The sequence below is a fragment of the Panicum virgatum genome, chromosome 8N (genome assembly GCF_016808335.1).
Source record: "Panicum virgatum strain AP13 chromosome 8N, P.virgatum_v5, whole genome shotgun sequence".
NCBI classification, from domain to species: Eukaryota; Viridiplantae; Streptophyta; class Magnoliopsida; order Poales; family Poaceae; genus Panicum; species Panicum virgatum.
Genome location: NC_053152.1, coordinates 4,268,588 through 4,274,424, shown reverse-complemented (window position 1 = coordinate 4,274,424; position 5,837 = coordinate 4,268,588). Strand labels below are relative to the sequence as shown.

At 41.5% G+C, this 5,837-nt stretch overlaps 1 pseudogene; it reads right to left on the bottom strand.

Moving 5' to 3' along the window:
• Positions 1-1,075: 1,075 nt before the first annotated feature.
• LOC120684413 lies at positions 1,076-2,253 on the bottom strand (annotated as a pseudogene).
• Between the last annotated feature and the right edge of the window lie 3,584 nt (positions 2,254-5,837).

Sequence of the window (5,837 nt, the reverse complement as noted above, 5' to 3'; positions counted from 1 at the left end):
CATCCTCTTTCATCTATTAAATATACTAACACATATTCTAAAATACATATTTATCATTATCTAATTACAATATATTTCATTTTGCATCACACCTCCACATGTGTTTGATATATATTTAATTGAAATATTTGTTTGTGAATTGGTATTCTTATCTCTTCCATCATGCATGAATACAAAATTACATATATCATGGGTAGTATCTTTATATAAACATTTACATACAATATATTATTAATAATAGAAATAGTAATTTAGAATTTTATATTGGTGTGCTTTAATACTTTGTTATAATTATACTATTTGGATTCATATTTAGGGTTACTTTCACTCTTAATAATAACATAATTGGATAATTTATATGCTAATTTAGGGGGTTATTTGCATTATTTAATAATGGTATAGGTGGGTAATTTACATGAAGATCAGAGAGTTGCTTTAGATTTTTTGTATAATGGCAGATGTGGGTAATTCAGATACATGTTTAGGAAGTTACTTTAGTCTATTTTTATAATTGTAGATGAGTAATTTATTAAAAAAGATAACAGATCCAATGACTATTATAATTAGAGTCGTCCGATTGATGGTTGGATGTTTCTGATTTTTATAAGAATTTATAGGATTTCTCTATTCTTTAAAGTGTCCACCTAGGATCCTAAGCGGTTTCACATGGAGGCTAGTCTCCAATTAGTAATAGTAAGATGGGTCCTTCATATAAATCCTCATAAATAACTCGCTAACATTCTAAAAATAACATCCATCCATACATTCGGCATGATCTAATCATCATTAACAGTAGCAGAATAGATAGAGATAAGGAACAAGACAATGTTTTTATGGTGGAGATGGATGCCATGGAGAAAAACACTAGTCTATGGTTTAATTTCCTAAAAGTAAATCAGATATAACAGTACCCTAGGATGTCTATATAGTTAAAAAAACAATTATTCACCTCTGGCATTACGAAATTAATATACGATAACCACCTAAATCTTTGACATCACTGATGTAGAATCCATATGTGCAAAAGACAAAAACTAATGTGTTCTCAAGGGATCCAGCTCTTGCTGTTAATATCAGTGCAACTAAGAATCGTCGTACATTAGTGTGATGCAGTGGTATGATGAGTGAACTAAAAAAACAATGATTCTTTAATTTCTGAGTTACACACCTTCTTCTTGAGCAACAACCACGCATCTTCAAGATCAAGTTTATTGACATGGTGGTAGGGCTTTATTGCCATCATCCCTCTTGCGACTGCATCATGCCTTGTGGTGATGAAAACACAGCTACCATGAGCTAGGCTAGAACTGACAAATGGAGTTTGGAGCACATTCTCCCAAGCTTGATGCTCCCAGACATCATCCATCACCAATAAGGTCTTTTGCCCATTCAAGACTTTCTTAAGAGCTCACTCAAGCGCACCTCTAGTGTTTCCAGCAGATTGGTGGTCACCCTCAGCTTCAATGACAGCTCTTCTCAACAATCCAGTCTCACTAAAGTCCTTGTTCACACTCTACCATATTTTCTTTGTAAATTCTTGTTGGATGACATCATGATTGAAGATCTTCTTGGCTAGGGTGGTTTTACCAATCCCGCCAACTCCTACAATAGCAAAAACCAAAGTTTTGTTGTTTTCACATTTTGATAGCTCTGCTGTTGTCAGCATCTGCACCAAATTTCTTGTGTCCTCCTCAATATTCTCACCGACCAAACTTGACTCATCAAGCTCACCAGATGTCTCACGGCTACCAGGTCGACACGATGCCATCCTCCTGTTACGGTCCTCATATGAATTGAGGTTGATGAAGTTGAACTCCAAGCTACGTTTCTTGATATCTTCTAACCTCTGGTTAGGTTCTTGATGCGGCTGCCAATCTTGTGGGCGTGGATGGGATTCCGCATGCAAAACAGCAGGGGGTTGAAGCATCCTGCATTATGGCTTGGACCCCGCTCCATGGCCTTGAGCTGATCGAGGATGTTGGTAGCATCATACATGGCCCCTCTTAGCTCCAGAACCCATGCCTGCACACTCTGGTTGGTGATGCTCCTCCTATCAGCATCCACGAGGAAGTTCTTGAGGTCCTTGAGCTTGATGTCCATTTTTTCGATCTCTCCGGTGACCCCGAGCAGCATATGCACCTCATCCCTTGCCATCTCCATAAGCATGTTCTGGACATGCACCTCATCCCTTGCCATCTCCATAAGCATGTTCTGGACGTAGGATGCCAAAGCATCCAAGACCCCCGCCATGAATAGCCGGGTTTCGTTTCTGTATGTAGTACAAAAAGTAGAAAAAATATCATATCTGATTTGCCATAGATTTCAAAAAGATGGCCGGAACTACTTTGAAAGGTTTAATTCTGACCCTTAAGTTCGTATTAAAAAAATGAAAATATTGAAGGAATGATTATAATTAATCATTATTCCTACAACAAGCTAGCAATTTGACATAGAGAAAATGCTAGATATCAACAATTAATTCCTAACTAGCATGGGTCTCTGCATCAGAAGATGCCATGGAACTTTAACGTGCGCACACAGGACGGCAGAGCGAGCTAACTTGAAACAGAGGCAAAATTGACTCAGAGGGGAAGATGGATGGTCGAATATCAAGAGCCTAGGCTTTGCACGCTCAGCGCTGCTTTGATTTGTGGTAACAAGCCATCGTATACTTGTTTGATGCATGAAAATGTCTAATTTGGTCACTACTACCGAGCTTCACCATTTCTTCAAACTAACCTTACGTACTGCTGAATTTGAACCCAGAAAGAAGTTGTATGCATGCTTGTGTTTATATATGAAAATATCGGAAATATATGCTGCATGGCGGAATGCCACAGAGATTTAACATACCTCGATTAGCAGCTCAGGGTGGGAGGAGCGCTGTCCAGGATCTTGAGCCCTTTGCTTTCCGTCACAGCCTCATAGGGGGAGGGCGAGAGGTACCATGGGCTCTAATTTATCCAGTCCTTGCTTGCAGCGTGTAACACTATCACCATTATTGTTAGCTGTCCGTCGATTAGAAATATATTCTAAAGATTTGGAGATGAGATTCTTTAGCATATCCTTTGTTTTATTTGCTTATTGTGAACCCAAACCATGCGGCGACTGCGATGCAATGGATGCAGACTGCATCACCGCTTCCTCATTAAAAGCTAGATGCCCTTACAGATAGGATCGTCTGGCGGTGCTGAGTCAGAGTCAAATGACGAGGCCAGAGCACCATGCTAGCTGTCGGAACGAGAGCTGACCTGAACATGTCATTCTCTATCCTCATCATGTGCCTTTCGTGCCATCAACTACTACGGTGTCAACTGCAGCGACTGCATCAACTTCCCCCACATGACATAAGAAGAAAACTATAGACCCTCCAAGGAAGCCGAATAATAAAAAAAAATCACTTGTAAGGCTTGGTCATCTCTAGGTGGCCAGGTTGATTAGGGCCCATTTAGATCTAAAATCCCAAAATTCAAAATTTTTGTAAATCATCTTCATGGTCTATTAAATATAGTCGAAAAATAAATCGCATTACACAAATGGACTGTAAATCACGAGATGAATCTAATTAGTCTAATTAGGTCGTGATTAGACACTAAATTGTTACAGTAAAGCTACAGTGCTCCACTCCCCTCCAGAACCCAATGCTCTTTGTAGACAACATGTCATCCATTTGCATTGCAAAGAACCCAGTGCTCCACTCCAGAACCAAACACATAGACATCAGATTCCATTTCCTGCGAGATAACCATGAGAGAGGCCACATAGACATGATCCATGTACCATCCGAGAGACAAACCGCAGATATCCTTACCAAACCACTTGAGCTTGAGACTTTTACTCGCTTGCGAGGGGAGCTTAGGTTTGTTACCCCTTTTAGTTGCTAGCCTTTCTTTGGTTAGCTTTGTAGGTTTTATTTGTTCTTCTCTTCATTTTCTAGGTTTGATAGTTGGTTTGTGCATATGCATTGTACATTTCTGCATCTTGCATTGCCTCACTTGCACTAGCATTTTTGTATACATTGCTATGATCTCCTAGTGCTTGCTAGTGTGAGTTTATAAACATGATCATATTCAGCTTGCTCTTCTGTGTATATTACATCCTCTGAGTATAGCTGCTTTTATTTTGAAAATCTGAAAACATGGTCACCCTGTCTTGGCTACTAGCATGTTAGGGCGTGTTGATACGCTTTGCTATCTTATTCATGCTAGTGTAGCTTCTTAATACTTAACTTGTTGCAATTAATCCTGGTTCAGCAATTCATATTTGACATGATCTAAAATTGATAAAAATTGCTTGAATTGTGCTTGAAATGGAATGGAAAGATCCAGGTGGGATTGCTTGTCGTACTGATCGAGCTTTCGGGATGGCTCATTTTGCACTTGTGAGAACCCGGGCAAGGCTGTGCATGACTGAAACGAGTGTCTTAAGCTTCTGATTGCCTTTGGCATAGGCTTGGCCTCGTTGTTAAGTAAAGCATGACAAGCTTTCAACCCCTGGCATTAACATTTGCTTGATATAATTTGATTGCATAATGGATGTTTGCAACATGCCTTGGCTGTTTTTGGCTCACCTATATGAGTTTGATTAGCACTGGTTTCCATTCCCTACTTGTTAGTGCTAGATCACGGGTGATGCTTTTATTTCTCCTAAACTGAACTTGCTTATCTCTAGATTGATTTGATATACCATGTTGAGCTAGATGCAGGTCTTGTTTATGGATGCACACATGCTTGTGACCAGATGTTGCTCATATCCTTGTATCCCTGAATGCTTTCACTTACACCTCCTGCATTGCATTGATTGCATAGCATATTCTCAGGGGGAGTCTCAGTTTCAGGGGGAGCTTTAGGTCTGTTTAGCCTTGATGTGTGCATGTGCCAACAAGGGGGAGAAGTTTAGTGATCAAACAAGGGGGAGAATTGTTAGATTTTTGAGAGAACCAAAAACTTATTGTGCACAGGGCTTTGAGAGTGCATACATGTGGTGAGAGTTGCACGTGTGAGGGGGAAATGCATTTCAGGGGGAGTTTCTACTTTGTTTGGCTCCTGGTTTCCTCGTCACTTCTGCATGACTGTGTTGAGCCCTGCCTCTATCTTTGAGGAGTCATGTTTGTGTTTGATCGATTGCGTCGAGCCGTTGCCCTTGTCTTAGGGAATCGATCTCTGTTTGGTCAAGTGACTTGTTCTTGCTTCATTCGAGCTTTTGTCACTTGTTCAAGTTCTTCATCTTCTTTGTTCTTCTCTGTTTTTGTTTCTCTCTTGGTTCGTTTGTGGTGTGTTGACAATGCACTCATCAAGGGGGAGATTGAGGAATGTGGAGTACTCTCTCCTGGTTGTGATGAGTGAATTGTCAACTGGTGGAGGAACGGGCGTCGATGGCGTCTAGGGCCTCGCTGCGGGCGAGGAGGTGACGGGCGTCGGGCGGCGTCTAGGGCCGTCAGAAGGCCGAGGCGGGAACAGCGTCCAGGGCCATGGCGTGGAGGCGGGAATCTTCCCTCGCGTGGAGTTTTGGCGGTTTTCTCAAAACCGGCCACTTACCCGGGTTTCGCGGACCCTCCAAAACTGCGGACCGGATCTTCATCTATGTGGCGGCATCGTGGAGAAGACTTCGATTCGAAGAAAGAACCTCGGGCGTCGGATGAGTCCTTGTATCTTTTTCCGGTTTTGCCCCTACGGGCTTTCTAGTGTCTAATTAAGTCTAGGGGTAGTTTAGTCTTTTAGTTCTAGATTTAGTGAGCATAAATACCCCCTCACCCACTCTCTCTCTCTCCCTCTCTCTTTCCCTGGCTTATGCATAGACCAAGCACTGCCTCTCCCGTGCGTCTCCTCCCCCTCCTC